The 23,834-nt window shown below is 40.6% G+C and overlaps 1 pseudogene across 1 annotated transcript; it reads right to left on the bottom strand.

The window, feature by feature from the left end:
• Window positions 1-903: 903 nt before the first annotated feature.
• LOC309866417 (large ribosomal subunit protein eL21 pseudogene) lies at window positions 904-22,040 on the bottom strand (annotated as a pseudogene). Its single transcript, XR_014316703.1, has 2 exons — window positions 21,677-22,040; window positions 904-3,858 (listed from the first exon to the last, which is right to left on the bottom strand). The product of XR_014316703.1 is annotated as a large ribosomal subunit protein eL21 pseudogene (transcript).
• Window positions 22,041-23,834: the final 1,794 nt, after the last annotated feature.

Below are 23,834 nucleotides of genomic sequence, written 5' to 3'. Positions count from 1 at the left end.
CCCAGGGTCTTGGGATACAGTCCCACATCAGGCTCCCTGCTCTACAGGAACCCTGCTTCTCCTCCCACTCCCCCTGTTTGTGTTCCCTCTCTCACTGTGTCTCTCTCTGTCAAATAAATAAATAAAATCTTTAAAAAAAAAAAAAAAAAGACAAACACCAAGGCCAGATTTCAGGAAATGCAGCCTATGGTTGAATGTTGCATCTAGGGTTCCATTACTCTATTGAAGAGAGAGAACATTATTTTAAAGGTATCAATAGAGTAAAGCCTATGAACATAGGGTAAATTTCTGCTAAAATGTTCTAAGAGGGCAAGATAACCAAAGAAGGTGAAAACTTAAATCTGAGCACACTGTTATTAAAACAAAATAAACCAATAAGGACAACATATACAATCTTCTATGGTACTGGCGATAATAACTAGAAACGTATAGCAATTTCAGTTCACTTTCATATGCACTATTTAATTGGAACCTTAATGCTGTAGATACATAGTATTTCTTTTTTAAGATTTATTTATTTATTTGAGAGAGAGAGAGAGAAAGCCTGCAGGTGAGAGTGAGTCCGGGGGAGAGGCAGAAGGGGAGAGAGAATCTCCAGCTGACTCCCCACGGAGCCGTGAGCCCAATGCAGAGCTCAATCTCATGACCCCTAAATCATGACCTGAGCTGAAAATAAGAGTCAGACGCTTAACCAACCAAGCCACACAGGTGCCCTTGTAGATACATAGTATTTCTAATTTATAAATAAAAAACATGAGGATCAGAGAAGTTATCCAGTGTCATATAACTAGTAACTAGTAAAACTACAATTTGAACCCAGATCTTCCAAGGGCCAGGTTGTTGGTTTTTTGTTTGTTTGTTTGTTTTGTTTTTTAAGATTTTATCTATTGGAGGGAGAGAGAGAGAGAAAGCACAAGCAGGGCAGGGGGAGGGGCAAGGGAGAGGAAAAAGCAGACTCCCTGCTGAGCAAGGAGCCTAACAGGGGGCTTGATCCCAGGACCCTGAGATCATGACCTGAGCCAAAGGCAGATGCTTAAATGACTGAGTCACCCAGGCGTCCCGTGGACCAGACCTCCTTATGCTGCATCAAGTTGCCTCTGTCTTTAAATCTTTGCTTGCTAACAATATGCCCAAGTGATTGAATATAAAGCTACTCTTTTCCCCATCACATAGAAGAGACTAGTAAGATACAGAAGTTAAGTGTCTAATAGAAGGTCATAAAGAAAAGAAAGTAGAAATAATGGGCCAAGTCTTCCATCCTCATCAACACAGTCTCCCATTCATTGAACACTGAGCCAGAAACTATGGCAGACATTTTGTATGTATTCTTTTCACAATAACCCATTGGTGTAGGAACTTTGGTCCCATTTTACAGATGCAAAAAGTAAGACACAGAAAGTTTAGTTTTTTTCCCAACGTTATACATCTAGTAAGGAGCAGAACCTGGGCAGGAGTTAAGACTAGAAGGCACTGAAATTCTAAACTATCTTACTGCCTGTCCCACTGGAAATCTTCTACACAATCAGGTTTGTATATAATGCTGTGTTAGCATATATATAAAACGTCAAGGCTTTCCACTCATTTCCCTTGGTATTTGTCTCTCTGCAAAATAACAAAGAACACCCATCTGTCTTCTTGAGAAGCATACTTTGTTGGTAGAGTGAGGTTACCATATGGATTCAAGTCAACCTTTTTCAAAAGAGTTTTTTTTTTGGTTTTTTTTTTTTTTAGAATTTAGATTTAAAGAGCTTTGAAAACAAGGATGATGGCCATAGTCACCTCAAGTATTTGAAACTGTTTTGTTTGATGGTTCTTCTAAGTCAAGAAAGTTTATAGTCTCAGATTTGGAAGGTTAGTGACCCAGTTAACATACCAGTTGGCAACTAGAACAAAGTACTTATGAAAAAGTATTTTTGAAATAAAAAGCATTGGGAGAGATTCAGTCAAAGTACAAAATTCTAGCTGTCTTGACCTTCCAGAGAAAAAAAGTTATAATTAACTACAACTCATGGGTCCCACAGGCTGACTGTGGCAAATGCTCCACGTCAAGAGAAATCCTCATCACGATGGTCAGACATTTCAATAAGCCTTTCAAACACTTAATATAGGAGAACTTTTGTAACCAAAACTTTCATTATTTAATTTAATCATTCCCTCATGCATTCATTCCAAACATTTAAGTCCCTACCTACCCTGGGCCCTGGGGAAATTCAGATCCGAGTAAGACAGAAATACTATCTCTCTGCTGTATTTATGAGATTTTATGATCAAGGGCTAATTGTTATGAAAGCCCAAAGTCCAGGGTAAAATCCTGTGACCAGGAGAGGAAAGTGGAAAAAAAATTCGGGAAAAAGAGGAGATGATATGTAAGCTGAACTTTGTGACACTCAGAACTCCATTCACTCCTGGCTTGGTACCTGGTTTGTGTTTGTTTGTCTCTTCAGGGTATTCTTTTTTCTTTTCTTTTCTTTTCTTTTTTTAAAGAGTCTTGAGGTCTTTTATTTTCTTTACATTTATCATGCCATGAATTCACAGGGAGTGGGTTCCAGCAGTTCGGGCTCGTTTCCATTGGTTCTCACGAACTGTGTTTCTCCTGGCGGAGCAGGCCAGCGCTTCAGTTGTACCCAAGTACCTTTCTCGTTGGCGTCCTTCTTTTTCTGGTCATTTTCCTTCAGACGCTTCAGGAAGATATCTCGGCTCTTTGAATGTTTAATATGCTCAACGCGTACATTAATTCTCTTGGCAAGAACCTTGCCCTTAACTTGTTTACAACAATGCCAGGAGCATGCTGAGTAACATTGTAGACTCTTCCCGTTTTGCCATGCTAACATTTGTGGAGCACTCCTTTTGAACAGTGCCCGTTCCCTTGATGTCCATAATCTCGCCTTTCTTGTAGATTTGCATGTATGCGGACAAAGGAACAAGTCCATGTTTTCTAAAAGGCCTGGAGAACATATAATGGGTACCTCCCCTTTTTCCCTTTGTGTTGGTCATTTTGGACAGTTACTGGAAGATGGCGGTTCCCGCCGAAAGGAAGCCAGGGTATTCTTTATTATGGGCCAGGAATTATCCAAAGTGAGTCACATAGATTATTTTTATTTAATTCATAAGTGTTCAACCGATTTAGATTCTTCCATCCCTTCTCACCTTCCCCGTACACCTCCAGGCCAGAGTCAGAAAGTAGGATATCCCTCTTCCTTCTCTAAGTGCTGGGATATTTGGGAACAGGCATGGTTCTCTCTCTCTCTCTCTCTATTTTTTTAGATTTTGTTTGTTTGTTTGTTTGTTTATTTATTTATTTATTTATTTATTAGACAGCGTGAGAGCAGGGAGGGTCAAATGGAGAAGCAGTAAGGAGCCTGATGCAGGATTCGATCCTAGGACTTCTGGGCCAAAGGCAGTCCCTTAAACAACTGAGCCACCCGGGCGCCCCATGGTTCTCTGTTTAGAGTCAGAGCCCAGGAGACTTACCAGGCACTTATGGGACCTGGTGTAAGCGAAGTAGGGGAATTGTTAGAATGTTGGACAGGGCTGTGCTTCACCTCGGTAAGCAGGGACTCGCAGCAGACCCTGGGCTCTTTTTTGTTTCTGTCTCTTAATTGTGCTCCAATTTTTTTGTCACACTAAAGAGGGGCTTTCTTTCAGGGCCAGGCCATGTGGTACAAAATGGCAGATCAAGCCCTCATGTTTGCATTGTCTTGATTCCAGAGAGCAGCCAGGAGTTCAGTTGGGATCCCTGGAAGGAGGTCGTGGCCCAGCTCGGGTCAGGTACCTGTGGTAGTCCAGTCAGCTGTGGTCAGGATATCAGTCATGTTGCACAAAATGAATGTTGGGGGCTCTTTGTTATTTCCAGGTGTGCTGGGGAAGAGAAAGTAGAGAATGACCCATTGCCCCAAAATAACACACAGTGATCATCTATTTATAACACCTTAATTTTTCAAATTAAATTGTTAATAGTAGAATTAATGAACTGAGAATATGAATAATTTTAAGTTTCTTTTTTAAAAGATTTTACTTATTTGAAAGAGGGACAGAAAGTGTGTGCATGCCAGAGTGAAGGAGGAACAGAGGGAGAAAACCACAAGCCGACTTTGAGCTGAGTGCAAAGCCCCACACAGAGCTCAGTCCCACAACCCTGAGATCATGACCTGGGTCAAAACCAAGAGTGGGACACTTAGCCAACTGAGCCACCCAGGAGCCCCAAATATTTTTAAGTTCTTGATTGCATTCTGCCTGTTTGCCAACATGATTATCCTTTCTCATCCTGTCTAAATTTAGAGGCCTAAAATTTGAAACCGATTATCACTTTCATCTTTTCAACCACAGAGGTAGAATAGTTAAAATATTTTCCACACATTTGATAGTTATTTATATTTATTTTTCTGCAAATTATCTAGTGCTGTTCTTTGGTTCTATTATAGTTTTATTGTTTTTGTGATTTACTTAAATCTATTTTTTATTTTTTTTTTTAAGATTTTATTTATTTATTTGACAGAGAGAAATCACAAGTAGATGGAGAGGCAGGCAGAGAGAGAGAGGGAAGCAGGCTCCCTGCTGAGCAGAGAGCCCGATGTGGGACTCGATCCCAGGACCCTGAGATCATGACCTGAGCCGAAGGCAGCGGCTTAACCCACTGAGCCACCCAGGTGCCCTTAAATCTATTTTTTATATGTTGAAGTTTACATAGAGAAGCATACCATAATTCCTTGGAGGTTTCTTTCATTGCTAAGCAAAGTTCTTAAAAAGTCTTTCCCTTAAAAATTCCTCCTCCTGAAAATCTTTCAAAGATACTCCTAAGGTTCATCAAGGATATTTATTGCAGAATTTTAATAACAAAAAATAGAAACAACCTAAGTATGTATCAGTTGGGGGATAGTATAATTATAGCATATTCATGTCATGGAATATTATATAGCCAATAAATATAAGGGAGATGTATATATATATATTTGTTTGGAGAGGTGTCAATGATATTAAGTGAAAAAAAGCAAGAATTATAGAATTATATGTAAAACAATACCCTATTTATACTAGGAAAAACATAATATATGAAATATAGAGTTACCTAGACAAGGCAAATATCAAAAATAAGTCTGGAAAGATATACTTGGAATTGTGACTGGTGAATTCCTTTCATTATGGTTTGGAGTTAATGATTAAATTATGTATTTAAATATTGTTTTAATTTTTTAAAAAGATTTACTTATTTATTTTTAGAGATAGCACAAGTGGAGGGGCAGAGGGAGAAGGAGAGAGAACCTCAAGCAGACACCATACTCAGTGCGAGCCCAATGGCAGGCTCAGTCTCACGACCCTGAGATCATGACCTGAGCTGAAACCAAGAGTCAGATGCTTAATGTCCTATACCACTCAGATGCCCTTTGTTTTCATTTTTCATAGGGAATACATATTACCTTTAAACTTTATTTCATGCTGTGTCCAGGTCGCTCAGTCCATTAAGGGTCTGACTTTGGCCTAGGTCATGATCTCACATCTGGAGAGTAAGGCCCTATGTCAGTGTTTCTGCTCAGCAGGGAGTCTGCCTGCCTCTCCCTCTGCCCCTTTCCCACCTCCTCAAATAAATAAATTAATTAAAATTTTTTTAAACTTTATTTCACAAAACATTTTAGACATACAAATCATTGAGTGAATAATATAACGTATAACCATGTACCTACCACACAGCTCTAGAAATAAATACCAGCACAGTGGAAGCCTCTTGTGTAACCTTCTCCATCACATTCCTTCTGTCTCAGAGGTTACCATGCCCCTAAATTGGGTGCTTTTTAGTCCTATGATGTCATACCTTTACTAAATACGTACATATTCTTAAACAGCATGTAATATTTTTGCATATTTTAGGATTATAAATAATTGGTATTATGTATACAATTGGTATTATATATATAATTGGTATGTTATATTTTGTAGCTTATTTTTTCACTTAACATGATATGCTTTTTTTTTTTTTTTAATTTTCTTTATTTGAGAGAGAGAGCCACCACGAGTTCGGGGGAGGGGGAGGGAGAAGCAGACTCCCCACTGAGTAGGGACTCCAATGTGGGGCTCGATCCCAGGACCCCAGGATCATAACCTGAGCCAAAGGTAGACATTTAACTGACTGAGCCCGCCAGGCACCCCATGGTGTGCTTTAAATTTAACCATGTTAATACAGATACTTCAGATAATTCCCTTTCCCTGTTACAGAGTATTCCATTTACAAATGTTCTGCAGTTTGTTCATATGGTTTTGTGATGGTAGGTTTCCAGCATTTTACTATTTTGAACAGTGGTGCTATGAGCATTTCTAGGCCCATATCCATGTGTATGGTTCTCAAGTTCGTGTGTGTGTGTGTGTGTGTGTGTGTGTGTGTGTGTCTAGCAGTAGAATCAGGTCATAGGGTATGTGCTTCACCCTCACAAAATAGGGACAAATTGCTTTCCTCAATGTTTGTACCAATTTACATTCCCAGCAGCAGTGTATTAGAGGTTTTGTCATTCTAAAAACTCCTTAACCCACTCAGAGAGCAGACATTTATCTCTATATATTTTCTTCTCATTTTTGTTTTATGTGTCTCTTACAGTATACTCTTTAATTGAGCTTGAACTAATTTTGCTATAAGTTGTGACATGGGACCTAAAATGACTTTTTTTTTTTTTTTTTTTGGACAGACAGAGATCACAAGTAGGCAGAGAGGCAGACAGAGAGAGGGAGAGGAGGAAGCAGGCTCCCCGCAGAGCAGAGAGCCCAATGCAGGACTCAATCCCAGGACCCTGAGATCGTGACCTGAGCTGAAGGCAGAGGCTTTAACCCACTGAACCACCCAGGCGCCCCATGACTTTTTTTTTTAAACAAATAACCAATTTTCCCACTGTTGTTCATTGACAAGGCAAGTCCTTTTTCATTATACTTTTAAATCTTTCTCTTACTTATTCTCATCTGATGGTTGAATTTCTCATCTGGTTGAATTTCAGTATCATTTTGTAGAGTATCCTAAATAACCTATTGAGATTTCATTGTAATTGCATTAGGCCCATGAATTATTTGGGTCTAAAACTGGCATTCAACAGCTCATATCTCCACTCTCAAAATGAAATAACTGACTCCTCACTGCATAGAATCAAGCATCTTCAGTCTGCTCCCGAAGTCCCCTATTATTTGTATCCGTATTCATCTTTCAGGATCATCATTTTCAGCAGGCCAGTGTCTTCCTTGTCCACTAAGCTTTCCTTAATTTTTTTCCTACAAACTTTGTTCATGAAGTTCACTCTAATCAGGAATGCCAACCCTTGGGGGCCTGGGGGGGGGGGGTCCAGATGGTTGGGCATCTGCCTTCGGCTCAGGTCATGATCTCCAGGTCCTAGGATGGAGTCTTTTAAAAAAAAAAAAAAAAAAAGAATACCAACCTTTTCTTCCATTCCCTTTGTTTATTTAAAACTTTTCCTTCTTTCAAGGGCCTGCTAAGCTCTTAGCTAGAGTTAGAGTCCTAAACACGAGTTAGCCCACCATGTTGCATTGCTATTCAGTCTTCCAGTAAGTCTGGATTTAATCTCACCAATTCTATGACTGAGTTAACTAAAATAAGACAATGGGAGACGAGAGGAACTTGCCTGGAGAGAAGTCAGGAAGAACAGTTGTTGGTAAGAGAACTTTTACTCCTGTAAACTTGGAGTGGACAGAATAGCAGGACAAGTGGAAGAGAGAGGCTGGAGCTGGTGTCTCAACATCCCACCTTACCCTCCTACGACCAGAAAACAGTGGTGAAGCCAGGTAATAGACAAGTCCGGCATCCGCACCATCAAAATGCCTTGCATTTGAATAGTGCTTCAGGGTTTGCTAATTTGCACACACATCATCTCATTTAACACTTGCAAAACTTTGAAGTAGGTGACTTATCTCCATTTCACCAGTGAGGACCCTGAGGATTAGACGTTTAAAGTCCCCAGCTAGGAACTGGTAGGGCCAGCTCTGTGACTCCAACCTTCCAGTGATCCCACTTCATCACTCATACTTCCCGTTGCTTCCGTGTTGACTTCAAAATTTTTCAAATTTTATTTTTAACTGTGGCCAAAAAAACAAAACAAAACAAAACAAAACAAAACCCTCACATAATATGAAATTTCCCTCAACCACTTTTAAGTGTATGGTTAATCATGTTAACTATATTGACATCATTCTATAGCAGATCTCTAGAATTTTTTCATCTTGTAAAACTGCACTTCTAGAAGCGCCTGGGTGGCTCAGTAGGTTAAAGCCTCTGCCCTCAGCCTGGGTCATGATCCCAGGGTCCAGGGATTGAGCTCCACATTGGGCTCTCTGCTCAGTGGGGAGCCTGCTTCCCCCACCACCACCCCACCCCCCGCCTGGCTCTCTGCCTACTTGTGATCTCTGTCTGTCAAATAAATAAAATATTTAAAAAAAAAACTGTACTTCTATAGCCATTGAACAACAGTTCCCCATTTCTCCCTTTCCCCCAGCCCCTGGCAACCACCACACCACTTTCTGTTTTCATGATTTGGATTACTCTAGATATCCCCTATAAGTGGAATCATACAATATTTGCCTTTTGTGACTGGCTTATTTCACTCAGGCTGATCCTTTTGGGAGTATGTGTCTGAATTTCCTCTTTTTTAAGGCAGAACAATATTCCCTTGTATATATATACCACACTTTCCTTATCTGTTCATTTGTCAATGGACACTTGGGTTGCTTCTACCTCTTGGCAACTGTGTAATATTGCAATGAACACGGATGTACAAAAGTCTCTTTGAGAACCCGCTTTTGGTTCTTTTCCATATATACCCAGAATGGGATTGACAGATCCTATGATGATTCTGCATTTAATTTTTTGAGGAGCCGTGTTAACTTTTACACAGATAGCCCCATTCTCATAGACTCTACTGCATTATGTTAAGCAGAGCATATCACCTTTCCTTTAATTAAATGAAAACAGCCATCGTGCTCTTATAGAACCATTAAAATATGTTTAAACTTCTTACTTAAGATGCATCACTTACCACTTGGGCAACTGTAGATGCTTTTGTTTCCTCCCAGTCTCAGTGAACACATGCTTCTTCACTTTTAGCTCCACCCACCCTCAGGGGCACTACATGAGAAGATTCATGATGGAAGGACCCATCTATTTTTGTGCAATTCTGCGCCTCAAGTAACTAGCACAGTGACTGGCATATAATACACATTCAAAAATGGTTAAATGAATTGATGAGTGAGGGGTCCTTGGTGGCTTGGTCAGTTAAGCGTTTGCCTTCAGCTGGGGTCATGGTCTCAGGGTCCTGGGATAGAGCCCCTTGTCACACTTCCTGCTCTCCCTCTGCCCTTCCCACTCGTGCTCTCTGTCTCTCAAATAAATAAATGAAATCTTTTAAAAAGAACTCTATCTGACAAATAAGTTAATAAAACTTAAAAAAAGAATTGGGAGTGAGTGAATAAAAGACTATGTTCTGGGCATAGTCAAAAAAATTGAACTTATCCCCCAAAGTGGATGTTGTCATTTTTAAGAGAGCATTGTTCAGGAATTTTTTTTTTTTTTAAGATTTTATTTATTTATTTGACAGAGAGAGATATAGGGAGAGAGGAACCACAAGCAGGAGGAGTGGGAGAGGGAGAAGCAGGTTCTCTGCTGAGCAGGGAGCCAGATGCATGGTTCAGTCCCAGGATCCTGGGATCATGACCTGAGCTGAAGGCAGACGCTTAACGACTGAGCTGCCCAGGCACCCCAGTTTAGCACTTCTTGTTCCAGCAAAGCAGAAAGTAGATCCCATATGGCAAAGAGATATTCAATGACATGAATTTTACCAGAATGATACGATCTCTAGGATAAATTCCGACTAATGCTCTAATGGTAACACAGAATCGTACCAACTATGAGGATTTGGAGAGCTTGGGAAGCCCTTGGAATTCTAAGAATGTCCTGCTGGATTAATGGGACAGAGCTCAAGGTAGAAAAAGTCAAGAGAGGGTGCTAATAGCGCAGGACTGTATTTCTCTTCCCTTCTGCCAGACAGCATGGACCCTGGTTAGAGAGCATTGGCAGCAAAAGCATTGTCACACCAAGTGGCAGATTTCCTCCTGGCCAGCTTGCTGTGCATTAAGCTGACTGGTGCCCTCTAAGGAGGACAGGGGTGTGAGAGCAAAGAGAGGATTAAACCCCTGGGGATAAAAATACATTTTATGTTTATTTAAAAATTTAAAAATTAAATATTTTTTTTTTTTTAAAAGAGAGAGGATTAAAGAAACTGAGAGCAGTTATTTTCTCCTAAAGAAAGCAAGGTCTCCTGCTAAAGACTGCTGGCTATTCATCTTTGGACTTGATATACACCCTTATGAAAGGAACTGGAGGAAATGGAATTACAGTGTATCAGCAAAACTTAAATCTAGACTTCACAAAAATCGCCTGAATTTTCCAAGGATAGAGGCCCTGGAACAAATTGTTCAGTAGAAATTATGCTCTGCACATATTTAAAGAATGAATGAATCGTAGCTCTCTTCCATTCAAACGGGAAGATGGAATTCAAGCGAAAAATATTTTTTAATAGGCGTGTCCTCACAAAAAATAAAAGACAAGGTTAAGTTGCTAGATGATTATGTGAACTCTTTTCCCATTCTCTTAGTCATGAGTTTATTATTTTTTCTTAAGTTTTTTTTTTGTTTTTTGTTTTTTTTTTTTAATTTAAGAGAGAGAGAGAGACAGAAATCCTAAGCTGGGGCAGTGGCAGAGGGAGAGGGGGAAGAGGGATCCCCGCTGAGCAGGGAGCCCAGTGTGGGGTTGGATCCCAGGACCTCAGGATCATAACCGGGGCCAAAGGCAGACTTTCACTGACTGAGCCACCCAGACCTCCCTCTTAGTCATGAGTTTAAATTCACACTAGCAGATCAATATAGTAAATAGTGGGATCTTTTTTATATATTGCTTAATATAGGAGACAGCATGGTTTCATGGAAAATGCTAAACACAGGTCAAAAGACTTGCCTTCTGACACTAGTATCACTTGGACCACACTGGCCTTTCAGAAAATTATTGGTTTTCATTGCCTAGGGTGCCAGAAGAATGGTACAAAACTGATCATGTCACTCCCCAGCATAAAATTCTTCATGGGCATCTGTCACTTGTAGACAAATTCAGAGCACTTTCGCCTAGTAAATTCCTTATCTCACTCCGACTTACCCAAATAGCTTAACGTCTATCATTTGCCTCTCCAAACATGTGAAGCAGTACTGAATGATATGTAATTTCCTCAGGATAAACCACACTCATTCATGCTTTCACTGCTTAAACACCCTTCTCCCTTCTTTTATTTGGCTTCTATTCATGCCTAAGTGCCACTATTCTGACTTTCCTCTAGGAACCTCCATGTGTCCCCTTGTTAATACTGCCATAATGACGTTGTATTATAATTAACAGTTTGCATGCCTGCCTTCCCATTAGACTCTTCTCCCACCGCCATAAAAGTAATCTCTTTCTATCATATAAATTCAAACAAAGTGTAGAAAGTAAAATGTCCCCTTGAAACCCACTCCCAAAGGCAGTTCTTGTTAACACAGAGCAGGAAACCGTAAGTTTCCTTTGAATTTTCCGAACATAGCAGTGCCTGGTATATAAGAGGCCTCAATAAACAGAGCTAAATGGGGGTGCCTGGGTGGCTCAGTCGGTTGAGCATCCCACTCTTGGCTTTGGCTAAGGTCATGATCTCATGGGTTATCTGCTTGAAGATTCTCTCCTTCTGCCCCTGCCCCTCCCCCTGCACCATGTACTCTATCTCTTTCTAAATTAAAATAAATCTTGGGGTGCCTTGGAGGCTCTGTTGGTTGGGTGTCCAACTCTTGGTTTCAGCTCGGGTCATGGTCTCAGGGTCATGGGATGGAGCCCTGTGTCAGGGCTCTGTGCTCTATGGGGAGTCTCTCTCCCTTTCCCATTGCCCCTCTCCCCCTTGCTCTCTTTCTCTAAAACAGATAAATAAATCTTTAAAAAATAAAATAAATAAATCTTTAAAAAAAAATAAACAGAGTTAAGTGAATGAATCTGTAAAAAGAAGATGGCATAGCTGGCTATACAGGCCAGCAGTATGTTGTGGTGATGCAATCATGCAGGCTAATGACTATGAAATCTCTGGAAAGCATCATGTAAGTCCAAAATCTCATGACAAGTGGCTAATGACCCTGGACCTCATTTTATCTGGCATCTTGGTTTCAATGATGCTGATGCTGATGATAAAAATAAACAATAGCTAACATTCACTGAGCACTTTTCATGTCTGAAGTACTGTCCTAAGTGTTTCACCTGTATTAACTCACTTAATTATTATAAGAATCTAAAAGGTGAAGACTATTAATTGCGCCATTTTTTTTTTTTTTCAGATGAGGAAACCAAGGTACAGAAGGTTATGTAACTTCCCCTCCAAAACCACCTAGGTAATGAGTAATACAGTCAGGATTTAACCCAGAGGATCTCGCACCTGGATCCACACTCAGCCCCATCACCGGGCTGCCCCCGATATACAACCCTGAGGTCATAAAACAAGAGCCAGTTACCTCCCATTCCTACAGTGCTTCTTGATCTAGTTTTAGAGTCGGAAGTACCTTCATCTCTGCGTCCTTTGTTTCCTCACATGTAAAATGGGTATATTAATGACCCCCATCTCACGAAGGTATTTGTGCGGAGTATCTCCAACTCTGCCTCAGGTAGCCAAGCGAGAATGGGGTTGAAACCCAGACCCTGGAGCCAGGGACCGGTCACGCTGCAACAGAGACGTGGGAAAGGAAGACAAGAGGACTGCACTGGTGATCCTAATCTCAGAGCAGCTCAGCATCCCTCGACAAGTGTATTTACCGGCAGATGAATGCTGAGAACTAGCACTCACACTCGGGCCTTTTCAGTTAAAGTCTCGGTGGCCAAGGAAGCAGGCTCCGTGAAGAGAAAGCCAATTCACAAGATGGAACCCTCACTTATTAATTCGGTTCTTTGGCTCTGGTCCGTACTAACGGCCACAGTGGTTGCTGGCTACCTATACCCGATAGGACAGGAATGGAAGTAAAACTTTACAGCGTGTCACGTGTTTAACAGCAGAGGTACGTGCACTCAGTACTGTGGAAGCAGGGAGAAGACTACACTGGCAAGTGCTTACAGATGGCGCTTGGATCTGGAACAGTCTTCAAGGCTTATAGAAAACTCAATCCAACTTTCAAAAAGGAATTGCCAAGGCAGAGTGCTAGAGCTCTATCCAGCCAAGCCACCGTCCTATCACACCAGGCTCGGGACCCTGTGGGAGTCATAGTTAATGAGGGTCTCCAGGGATATAGTACTTGGTTAAGCCCCTGCTGGGCTCTCATTCAACTCCTGGGCCAAGCTCCATTATTGGTAAAGCCCCTAAGGAAATATTCTGTCCTAGAGAAGAGAAATGAAGGCACAGATGGCAACTTCATACATAGAGTCTAGTTTAATCAATGAGGAAGTTACTGGAACCAAAAAAAAAAAAAAAAAAACCTGGGGAAAAAACAAAACAAAACAACCCTCAAATTAATGCAGCATTGCCCCTAGGCTAAGTACTAAAGACAGAAGGTGGAAAACTGACAGATCTGCTGTTAACTAGAAATGAATAGCTAAAAACTAACCAGGAAGTTTTTCCAAGGGAGTCTTGCAAATGCTCTGGATGTCAGAGCAAAGAGTGAGCCTCTAGAAGGAAGAGCTCCCGAATGCAGGGTGCTTGTAGGGTGAGTCAAGGGGCGATGAGGGGAGGGATTTGAGTGGCACTGAGGAACACTTCTTTAGACTAATAATTTTAACAACTTTGGCTATACCTAGTGGCACGGAGTCTAGAAAACAGCACAGGGAAACATCGTCCTCAGAATTAAAACAGTGAGAACTCAAGGCATAATAGATGCAATGAGCCATCTGCAGAGGTAAATCACCCTAAGAAATGTTTCGTGAATGTGTTTGCAGAGAAACTTGGGAGGACCTGAGTCCAATGCTCATGACTAAAATTAACCACGTATTTTATGCCTCTGCGCCTTTGCACATGTTTTCCTTCTGCCCGTTTTATCATCTGTTGCTCTTTTCTCCCCTTTTTCCAGCCTATTGGGTAAATTAGTTTTTTTTCAAAATACATTCCAGGCATCATCTTCTCTTAACGTGTGCCCGAGAACAGAATGAATCATTTCTCTCCCTCCTCCCCCTACTTTTGCACTCTGTACATCTTCTTTTTATTAGTTGAGACTCTGTCTCCCCTGGTACATTGCAGGCTCTCTGAGGGCAGAGACCAAACCTTCTCTAACATCTCCCACTACAGTGCCTAGCCCAACGGATACTTAGTTCAGCTAATCCACCGAGCAGGTCAGAAGAGGGGAGGAAGGTTATGTCTCCTCTAGAAGTGGTATAGCAGGATCTTTGGGGTGAGGTTGGGAGGTGTGGTGTTTTGCCACATCAGCATATTAAATCCTGCCATTGGTTTAGGGGCAGTAGCAGAATCTACAGGAACCATGACATTTTTATGTTTATTGAAAGAGAACTCTAGAGGCACCTGGTGGGCTCAGTTGGTGGAGTGTGGCTCTTGATCTTGGGGTTCTAAGTTTGAGCCAAACGTTGGGCATAGAGATTACTTAAAAACAAAATCTTTTTTTAAAAAGGCAACTCTAACTTTCTTTTTTTTTTTTTAAATGAGAAAGCAGTTTAGTAAGGAGACAAATTTGTAAACAAAAATATCCAAGTTGCTATAAAAGTACACATAAGATTAAGAGCTAGTACAAAGCAATGGGAGGATTAACTCCCTAGATGGAGATCAGAAAAGGTTTCACAGAGGAGGAAATGATTGAACTGGGTCATAAGGACAAAAGTTTGTCAAACAAACCACAGGGCAGAGGGAACAACCTTACCAAAACATGGAAACAGTGTAACATTATAATTATGACTTAGAGCTTACTCTACTCCTAGGCACTGTCCTTTTTTCTTTTTCTTTTTTTAGATTTTATTTCTTTTTTCAAGAGAAAGAGAGAGCACAAGTGGAGGGCAGTGCAGGGGAGAAGCCAACCCCAGTGATCAGGGAACCTGACACAGGGCTCAATCCCAGAACCTTGAGATCATGACCTGAGCCAAAGGCAGGTAACCGCAGAGGTACTGAGCCACCCAGGCATCCCAACTCCCAAACATTTTTCTAAGAGCTTTTACATGTATCCACTCATGTAATATTTTCAACCATCTTAAAAAGTTTATACAGTGTTATCAATTAGATTCCACTGCTTGTAACAGAAACTTGAAATAATAGTTGCTAAAGCACAGGGCAGTTTCTTTCTCCACAAAACCTCAGGGTTCCAGATTCCTTTTAGCCAACAGCTAGAAGCTAGTCATGGCCTTTATCCTCACAATCCAAGACGTGGGGTAGAGAGCTCCAACCATCCCATCTACATTCCAGACAGCTGGAGAGGGGGCCCAGGGAACTCAATAGCTGTCAATTTATGCAGATTCTTAGAAGTTTCCACATACGTTCCATTGCCCCAACATAGTCTTTTTTTTTTTTTAAGATTTTATTTATTTATTTGACAGAGATCAGAGGTAGGCAGAGAGAGGAGGAAGCAGGCTCCCCGCCAAGCAGAGAGCCCGATGCGGGTTCAATCCCAGGACCCCCGGGATCATGACCTGAGCCAAAGACAGAGACTTTAACTCACTGAGCCACCCAGGTGCCCCCCAACATAGTCTTATAACCACAAACACTTGTAAAATATTCTGGGAGATAGTCCTTATTCTGGATATTACATCCCCCAGCTATGATGTGGAGTTCGATAACTACGGGAAGGGAGAACAGATAACGAAGACAGGAGTTTCCGCACCTACTCTTATCTCCAGTTTGCAGATAGTGACACCAGTGCCCAGTGGGGCTACATTTGTCGTGACGCATTCAAGGATTGCAAGTAGGTTTTGCTTTTTTTGTTCTGGGGTGTGTGTGTGTGTGTGTGTGTGTGTGTGCGCACACGTGTGCATGTGTGTTTTGCTTAAGCATACAATGTAAAGCGGGAAGAATGAAGGACGACAGGGCCTCAAAGTTAAATGATTTTAATTCTGACACTTTACGTGATCAAGCGATAATGGGCAGTGTAATGCACAAAACCCAGGCAGCACTAAAGTGCCAACAACATAATGTATGAGTAATCTCAAAGCTAGATAATTGAGTTGGTTTGTGGATCTGAGAGATGGATTAGTAAAATGAGTCAGTAATTGAATAGCAAATTGATTCACTATGACATTGCTGACTGCAGCAGCAGAAAATCACATAAAATTTGCCAAAAGGACAACAGATACCATCTGACACATTTTTCAGTTTCTCATTTTAAATTTGTTAAATGTCTCCCTCTCCTCTAAATAAGCACCCACTAAAGGTCGAATGGCTTGCATTGAATGCATGTTGATGAAAAAAATAAAACCGTGCAGGCTAACTCTTGCCTCACAAATACTTTACATTCATTTGAGTCAAGGTTCCAATGAGAAATATTTTGAAGAAATCATATACGTGACTGAAGTCAAGCAGTACCTATAGAAGAAGTGGGTGGCCACCTTCCCAGCAACTACTCAATAACCCCAACATACTTTTTGTATTCTTCCCTGGACCCCTGTACTTTAGAAAAAGTCTGTTTTACCCCCAACCCCACAGGCAGTGGTTCACATGTGGGCCAATTGGTGGTGATCGCATTTCTCCTGTTAGTGACTATTTGAGGCATGTGGGCACGCAATGAAATTCTGGCCAGTAACACTTGGTGTGAGGTTTCTCAGAAAGTGTGTGTTTGTGTGTAACTGTGCGATCATTAATAAAAAGGATCACAAAGAAACACTCTCTTTTCCACTGGACATAGTTGAGTGTGGATGTGATCGTTGATGGATTATAGCAATCTTGGGAACTTGAGGCTGACAAGATAAAGATTGGCAGAGCAGAAGTATGGAAAGAATTTGCCTTCTTGCTAACAAGCAACCTTGGAAATGCTCCACTTCTGAACTTATGTGAGGTAATAGGTTCCTTAGATAGTTCATTTGAAATGAGCTGTTATTTGCAGCCAGAAGTATCCTGATATTCCACCACAAGGTATCCTATAACAAATACTGAAGAACAAAAACCAGCACTCCCCTAACCGATCTCTTCACCCCAGCTCTTCTCTAGAGGGAATCCCTTTCAACTTGTTTAACTTTTTTGGCAAGCAATTTACTTACATATTTCTAAATAATGTACTTATAGTGCTATTTTCTTGTTTTATCCACAGAGTGTTGACTCTCTGCTATGGGAAAGGAAAACTAAACATTTGCCCACGTCTTCCACTTCTCTTCCCTGCTCTCAATAGTTTTACAACATTTGAATAATCAATACTGTGCTTACACTAGTATGGCTCCATAAATATAATTTATCAGTGAAGGGTTAAATAGTGTACTGATTGCATTTCTTTTTTTTTTCTTTTTTAAAGATTGTATTTATTTACTGACAGAGAGAGAGAGAGAGCACAAGTAGGAAAAGCAGCAGGCAGAGGGAGAGGGAGAAGCAGGCTCTCTGCTGAGCAGGGAGCCTGATGTGGGGCACATTTCTTTTCTTATACATTTTTTTTACCCCCACCCTTGTTCGTATACATTGCTTTCTGAGTGCCTGTTATACATTCTTAAACTCTCCAACATATGTGTAATAGTCTTTGAAAGTTATTTTTTCTTTCCCATTAAAGTTTCTTTTCGGGGTGCCTGGGTGGCTCAGTGGGTTAAGCCACACTGTCTTCGGCACAGGTCATGATCTCAGGGTCCTGGGATTGAGTCCCGCATCGGGCTCTCTGCTCAGCAGGGGGCCTGCTTCCCTCTCTCTCTGCCTCCCTCTCTGTCTACTTGTGATCTCTGTCTGTCAAATAAATAAATAAAATCTTTAAAAAAAAAAGTTTCTTTTCTACTCTTTCCTCCTTCCCTCTCTCATTCTGCCCTCCTCTTTTACTTCTAAATTCACTTCCTTTCCCTTCTCCCCTATACCAGGCAATCACTCTGTGGTCACTACTATGTACAGCTTTGTATGTCCTTGCAAAATGTGAAGTTCTTTGTGTATTTTAAATTTATATAAATGGCTTTCCCTATGTATGCATAGTTTCCCATTTCCATTGGGTACTATCTTCTTATGGTCAAGCCATGTGGCCAAGTGTACATCTAAACCGTGGCTTGTAAATACCACAGAATACTTCATTGTGTAAATCCAATACATTTTTACCTGTCTCTCAGGGATGGATGCCCAGGTTGTCTCCAACTCCACGACATCACAAATAATGCCCAGTAATGGACCTGTATGAAAGTATCTTTGAGACATTACCCCAAGCAGGACGACTGCTAGGTCAGAGAGTACGTCAGCACAAAAGTGTCTGCTCTCCAGAAGAGCTGCATCTGGGCCTACGCTCCTATCACCAGTGCGTGGCGGATCCTAGATGCCCGCATGCCTCCAACACTTGGTATCATTTAGTTTTCTAATTTTGTTCTAAAAGGTATAAAATGATTAAGTCTTCATTTCCCTAATTTTGAAAGAGTTTGGCCACCTTTTTAAGCTCTTCCAAAATTTGCCTTTTCATAGTCTTAAAAAAAATTTAAATTCAACTAGCCAACACATTGTACATCATTAGTTTCAGATGTAGTGTTCAACCATTCATCAGTTGTATATTCCCTTCTCATAGTCGGGTCATTTTTCCATTGGCATTGTTTTCTGTTAAGGATTTGCAGTTCCTCCTATAGTCTAATTAACCACTTGTTGATTTCAGATATATTTTCTTGCACCCTGTTGCTTATCTATAGATTTTGGGGGACCAGAAATGCTTAATTTTGATATAAAATTTCTTTTTTCTTTATACTGCATACTTTTGAATTTTAAGAAGTCAATTGCTATTTGTAGGTCACAGAGATATTGTCTCATACTTCCTTATATTATAGTTTTCATCTTTTATCATTTAAGTCTACCATTTAAGGAATCTAGTTTCATTTTTCTCCATCTAATGAGCTAGTATCCTCAAAACCAACTAATAAAAAACTCTCCCTTTTGCATTATGTCACGTTTATAAGATATTAAGTTGCTATATATCCATACTCTCTGTGCTCTATTCATTGACATTGTTCTAAGGCCACACCACAGTTTTTACTATGAGTTTGTGGTTATCTGATCATCTTAATGTCTGGTAGGGAAAATTCTTCTTTTCTAAGTTTACTGTTCTTTGTGGATCTTATGCTTTCATATAATTTTTAAAAAAGATTTTTATTTATGTATTTGAGAAATATACAGAGATAGTGAGAGCACAAGAGAGGAGGAGGAGAAGCAGGATCCCCAGTGAGCAGAGAGCTCAGTGTGGGTCTGATCCCAGGACCCTGAAGATCACGACCTGAGCTGAAGGCAGACGCTTAACTGACTGAGCCATCCAGGAGCCCCAGCTGTTTTTTAAGTAGGCACCAAGTCCACCATGGAGCCCAACTCAGAACTTGAACTCATGACCCTGAGATCAAGACTTGAGGTGAGACCAAAAGTCTGACACTTAATCAACTGAGCCACCCAGGTGCCCCATCCATACAAAATTTTAAAGTAAGTTTGGGTTCTTCAAAAAGTCCAACTGGGGGGCAGCTGGGTGACTCAGTGGGTTAAACCTATGCCTTTGGCTCAGGTCATGATCTCAGGGTGCTGGGATCAAGCCCCCATCTGGCTCTCTGCTCAGTAGGGAGTCTGCTTCTCCTCCTCTCTCTCTCTGCCTGCCTCTCTGCCTACTTGTACTCTCTGTGAAATAAATAAATAAAATCTTTAAAAAAAAAAAGTCCAACTGGAATTTGGTTGAGGTTACATTAAATTTTCAGACTAAATTCAGAATGGTTACTTTTATAATACTGTCATCTCACTGGAAGCAAGGTTTCTTAGAACATCTTCTATTTTTTTTTTTTTAAGATTTTATTTATTTAATTTAGAGATAGAGACTGAGAGAGCAGGAGCATGGGAAGGAGCAGAGGGAAAGGGATAAGCCAAATCCATGCTGAGCATTGAGCCCTCCTCAGGGCTTCTATCCCCCCAAACCCGAGATCATGACCTAAGCTGAAATCAAGAGTCTGAACACTTAACCGACTCAACCACCCAGGCGCCCCACGTCTTCTGTCTTTATTGGAGTTTTAAAGTTTCTCCGAACGGATCTTGAGTATTCTTGTTAATTCCTTAATACTTTTTAGAAATTTCCTGCTATTGTAAAATGATATTCTTTAGATTTTCGTAGGCTGACCTTGGTCTGGCAGCTTTGCTGACTTTCTGAATAGTTCAAAGAGAATTGAAAATACGTCTAGGTATATACCTAGGTATATATCATTTGCATACTGGATTTTCTAGGTATATATAATTTGCAAAGGAGTTTTTCCCCTCTTCTCTTCCAATCGTTACACATTATCCTACTTCTTTCCTTAGAGTACTGGCCAGCATTCATACTAATGCGATAAGCTTCCTCATTGAATCTTGGTATTAAAGGGAATGTATTTAATCTAACATTTCTCCAAAAAGAATAATGCATACTCTAGATTTTGAGGTTAGCTCTAATCAAGTTAAAAAAATTATTCTATAGATAGCATGATGTTTATATTTTTCATAAGTAGGTGTGAAACCATACTGTTTTTCTTTATCAATTAAAATAATTGATTTTTTCCATTTTGTCCATTACCGTGATAGATTTTTTTTAAGTTTTTTTTTTTTTTTTTTTTAATTTGACAGATCAAGATCACAAGTAGGCAGAGAGGCAGGCAGTAGTGCGGGGGAAGCGGGCTCCCCACCGAGCAGAGAGCCCGATGCGGGGCTCGATCCCAGAACCCTGAGATCATGACCTGAGCCAAAGGCAGAGGCTTCATCACACTGAGCTACCCAGGCGCCCCGACTTTTTTTTTTTTTTTTTAAAGATTTTACTTATTTATTTGTGAGAGAGCATGAAAGACCATAATCAGGGGAGGGGGCGAAGGGAAAGGGAGAAGCAGGCTCCCCATTGAGCAGGGGACCCCCTCCACCCGAGATCATGACCTGAGCTGAAGGCCGATGCTTTGCTGACTGAGCCACCCAGGTGTCCCTGTGATAGATTTTCTGATGTTGAGTCATCCTGAGATGAACCCTAGTTTGTCTCTTTTTTAAAAAATGCACCATTGGATTCGGTTAGCTATTTTTACCAGTGAATATATACTCATAAACAAATGAACCTCACTTTTTTCTTCATTTTCATCTGGTTTTGGAATTAAGGTTGTATTAAACTTAAATTCTATTTTGTCAAGGGATGCCTGGGTGGCTCAGTCGGTTAAGCATCTGCCTTTAGCTCAGGTCATGATCCAGGGGTCCTGGGATTGAGCCCCACGTCAGGCTCCCTGCTGAGCAGGAAGTCTGCTTCTCCCTCTGTCCCTGCTCCCATTCTTGTTCTCTCTCTCTCTCAAATAAATAAAATCTTTTTAAAAATTCCAATTCCTCCCTGGTTTTTTGGTTTGTATTTGTCATATATATATATATTTGGTAACAACTACATTTGGGTAAAATTCACATGTAGTTCATTTACTCAAAGTGTACAATACAATGGTTTTTATTATATTCAGAGTTGTGCAACTATAATCACCATCAATTTGCATCACCCCCACACCCCCCCCCCCTATCATCCACAAACCCTCCCATTTCCCTCTTACCTCCCAGCCTTCGGTAACCACTGATACAGGTTCTTCTGTTGTTCTTCTTCTTTATAGACTTGACTGTTCTGGGATTTTGACGTATAGGGGATCATACAGGGTAGTCTTTTGTGGCTATTTTTACTTAGTATGTTTTCAAGACTCATCCAAGTTGTAGCAGGTATTAGCACTTCCTTTCTTCTTATGGCTGAATAATATTCCATTGTTTGAATATACCATAATTTACCCCTCCAACAATTGATGATTATTTGATTGTTCCCACCTTTTGGTATTATGAATAATGCCATTAAGAGCACTCATGTACAATTTTTTATATGGACTTACGCTTTCAATTCTCTTCAGCATATACCTAATTTGGAACCACTGGGTCAAACAGCAACTGTTTGAGGAATTGCCAGACTGTAGCTATGCTATTTTACATTCTTTTTTTTTTTTTAAAGATTCTATTTATTTATTTGTCAGAGAGAGTGAGCACAGGCAGACAAAGAGGCAGGCAGAGGCAGAGGGAGAAGCAGACTCCCTGCTGAGCAAGGAGTCCGACGTGGGACTCGATCCCAGAACGCTGGGATCATGACCTGAGCCGAAGGCAGCCGCTTAACCAACTGAGCCACCCAGGCGTCCCGATATTTTACATTCTTAACAGCAGAGCAGTGTATGAAACTTCCAATTTCCCCATAATAGCACCAAGATTTTTTTTTTTATTATAACCATCCCAGTGTGTATGAAGTGATATCTCATCGTGGCTTTGGTTTGTATTTTCCTGATGACTAATAACACTGAGTATCTTTTTCCTCTATCTTCTTTGGAGAAATGTCTATTCAGATCCTTGACCATCTCAAAAATTGCATTCTCTTATTACTGAGTGGTAACATTTTTAAAAATATGTTTTTAGGGGCGCCTAGGTGGCTCAGTGGGTTAAAGCCTCTGCCTTCAGCTCAGGTCATGGTCTCAGGGTCCTAGGCTCAAGCCCCACAACGGGCTCTCTGCTCAGCGGGGAGCTTGCTTCTCCCTCTCTCTCTGCCTGCCTCTCTGCCTACTTGGGATCTCTGTCAAATAAATAAATAAATAAAATCTTTCAAAAAAAATGTTTTGAATGCAAGTTCTTATCTGATGTATTATTTGCAAATATTTTCTCCCATTCTGTGGGTTGGTATACCTTTCTTCATCCTTTAACTTTCTTTTAACTATGTCTTTAAGTGAATTTATTTATTTTTAATCTTAAAAACTTTTGAAATGATTTTTAATATGAGGGTCTCTTTCAATTTGTGAGTTTAAGGCACTTATTTCATTTTCCACATGGTCAGAAGCAGTGACCAATGTCACATTCCAATGGTCAAATTCACTTCTCTCCCTGGACATCTCCCTCCTTCATGTCCTCTTGCTCCAACCTGGACTGAATACTGTGGGCCTGCTGCAAAGCTGTTATCCTGCCACTATGCTGGGTTGGTGCCCTGATTCACGGTATCTCTTGTCTTCCTTGATTTACTCCTTTATTCTTTGTGGAGTACATCCTCCAGTATCCTTTTTCAAAAGCTAAACAGAAAGTAAAGTTTTAAACCTCCCATGTGGGCGCCTGGGTGGCTCAATGGATTAAGCCGCTGCCTTCAGCTCAGGTCATGATCTTGGGGTCCTGGGATCGAGTCCTGAATCAGGCTCTCTGCTCAGCGGGGAGCCTGCTTCTCTCTCTCTCTGCCTGCCTCTCTGCCTACTTGTGATCACTATCTTTCAAATAAATAAAATCTTTAAAAACAAAGAAACAAAAAAATCTCCCATGTTAGGGCAATTTGATCTATAGAATTATAGGTGAGAAAAGCAATTATCTCCTGAAATCCAAATTGTTAAATTCCTAGTGGCCAATGAGTGTGGTTAACAATGGATATTCTGTTAGGGAAATAAATCTAGTTCCTCAGTTTCAGAAGGCAAGTCAAAAATATTTGCTTAGCAAGGGAGGTCTCAAAAAAATTTACTGCCATTTGCTTCATGAGTTTGGAGAGCACAAGTTCAGATAGCAGGAAATTGTCCTCAGAAGTTGGAACTTTGATTCACGATCTTGTGTCATCCAGATTTGCTAATGAAGAGTCTAATTCACATGTTTTCCTTGTACCTAAGTGATTGCTTCCCCCCTCCCTTTCTTTGGAAATTTAAAAAATTTTCTCTT

Source organism: Mustela nivalis (genome assembly GCF_964662115.1).
Source record: "Mustela nivalis genome assembly, chromosome: 6".
Taxonomy (NCBI): domain Eukaryota; kingdom Metazoa; phylum Chordata; class Mammalia; order Carnivora; family Mustelidae; genus Mustela; species Mustela nivalis.
This window is presented reverse-complemented; position numbering and strand designations above follow the sequence as displayed.